This window comes from Anomaloglossus baeobatrachus, chromosome 3 (assembly GCF_048569485.1).
Source record: "Anomaloglossus baeobatrachus isolate aAnoBae1 chromosome 3, aAnoBae1.hap1, whole genome shotgun sequence".
NCBI classification, from domain to species: domain Eukaryota; kingdom Metazoa; phylum Chordata; class Amphibia; order Anura; family Aromobatidae; genus Anomaloglossus; species Anomaloglossus baeobatrachus.
The window spans coordinates 671,194,957-671,197,217 of record NC_134355.1 but is presented as its reverse complement, the minus strand read 5'-3'; the positions used below and the strand labels follow the sequence as shown (position 1 = coordinate 671,197,217).

The window sequence follows — 2,261 nt, the reverse complement described above, 5'->3', positions numbered from 1 at the left end:
TGTGGAGTGTTTGTAAAGAAATGTGACAATTCCTACAATTTCTATCAGATATTTTTGTTCAAACCTTCAAATTAAACGTTACAATCTGCACTTGAATTCTGTTGTAGAGGTTTCATTTCAAATCCAATGTGGTGGCATGCAGAGCCCAACTCGCCAAAATTGTGTCACTGTCCAAATATTTCTGGACCTAACTGTATAACATTCCACGTAAAGGTAAAAGATACAGCAGGAGGGTGACATTTTGATATTTCCGTCACATAATTGAGTTGCTTACATTACATCCACATATGTGTTTAAAGTTCAGCAAATTCATGCATTTTAGAGAAAAAAATGCATTATCAAGAAAAATGTGGAGATGCCGGGGATTGTACCCGGGGCCTCATACATGCAAAGCATGCGCTCTACCACTGAGCTACATCCCCTGTATAAAGCATGCCCTCTACCACTGAGCTACATCTCCTGTATAAAGCATGCGCTCTACCACTGAGCTACATCCCCTGTATAAAGCATGCGCTCTACCACTGAGCTACATCCCCTGTATAAAGCATGCGCTCTACCACTGAGATACATCCCCTGTATAAAGCATGTACTCTACCACTGAGCTACATCCCCTGTATAAAGCATGTGCTCTACCACTGAGCTACATCCCCTGTATAAAGCATGTGTTCTACCACTGAGCTACATCCCCTGTATAAAGCATGCGCTCTACCACTGAGCTACATCCCCTGTATAAAGCATGCACTCTACCACTGAGCTACATCCCCTGTATAAAGCATGTGCTCTACCACTGAGCTACATCCCCTGTATAAAGCATGCGCTCTACCACTGAGATACATCCCCTGTATAAAGCATGTACTCTACCACTGAGCTACATCCCCTGTATAAAGCATGCACTCTACCACTGAGCTACATCCCCTGTATAAAGCATGCACTCTACCACTGAGCTACATCCCCTGTATAAAGCATGTACTCTACCACTGAGATACATCCCCAGTAAAAAGCATGCAATCTACCACTGAGCTACATCCCCTGTATAAAGCATGTGCTCTACCACTGAGCTACATCCCCTGTATAAAGCATGCGCTCTACCACTGAGCTACAGCCCCTGTATAAAGCATATACTCTACCACTGAGATACATCCCCTGTATAAAGCATGCGCTCTACCACTGAGCTACAGCCCCTGTATAAAGCATATACTCTACCACTGAGATACATCCCCTGTATAAAGCATGCGCTCTACCACTGAGCTACAGCCCCTGTATAAAGCATATACTCTACCACTGAGATACATCCCCTGTATAAAGCATGCGCTCTACCACTGAGCTACATTCCCTGTATAAAGCATGTGCTCTACCACTGAGCTACATTCCCTGTATAAAGCATGCGCTCTACCACTGAGCTACATCCCCTGTATAAAGCATGCGCTCTACCACTGAGCTACATCCCCTGTATAAAGCATGTGCTCTACCACTGAGCTACATCCCCTGTATAAAGCATGCTCTCTACCACCGAGCTACATCCCCTGTATAAAGCATGCACTCTACCACTGAGCTACATCCCCTGTATAAAGCATGCGCTCTACCACTGAGCTACATCCCCTGTATAAAGCATGCGCTCTATCACTGAGCTACATCCCCTGTATAAAGCATGCGCTCTACCACTGAGCTACATCCCCTGTATAAAGCATGTGCTCTACCACTGAGCTACATTCCCTGTATAAAGCATGCGCTCTACCACTGAGCTACATCCGCTGTATAAAGCATGCGCTCTACCACTGAGCTACATCCCCTGTATAAAGCATGTGCTCTACCACTGAGCTACATCCCCTGTATAAAGCATGCTCTCTACCACCGAGCTACATCCCCTGTATAAAGCATGCGCTCTACCACTGAGCTACATCCCCTGTATAAAGCATGCGCTCTACCACTGAGCTAAATCCCCTGTATAAAGCATGCGCTCTATCACTGAGCTACATCCCCTGTATAAAGCATGCGCTCTACCACTGAGCTACATCCCCTGTATAAAGCACGCACTCTACCACTGAGCTACAACCCCTGCATAAACCATGTGCTCTACCACTGAGGTACATCCTCTGTATAAACCATGCACTCTACCACTGAGCTACATCCCCTGTATATAGCATACACTCTACCACTGAGCTACATCCCCTGTATAAAGCATGCGCTCTAACATTGCGGTACATCCCCTGTATAAAGCATTCGCCCTACCATTGAGCTATATCCTCTGTATAAACCATTCA

At 45.6% G+C, this 2,261-nt stretch overlaps 1 non-coding gene across 1 annotated transcript; it reads right to left on the bottom strand.

Annotated features, from left to right (window-relative positions):
* Positions 1-350: 350 nt before the first annotated feature.
* TRNAA-UGC (transfer RNA alanine (anticodon UGC)) lies at positions 351-422 on the bottom strand. Its single transcript has one exon. It is a non-coding gene; the product is annotated as a tRNA-Ala (tRNA).
* Between the last annotated feature and the right edge of the window lie 1,839 nt (positions 423-2,261).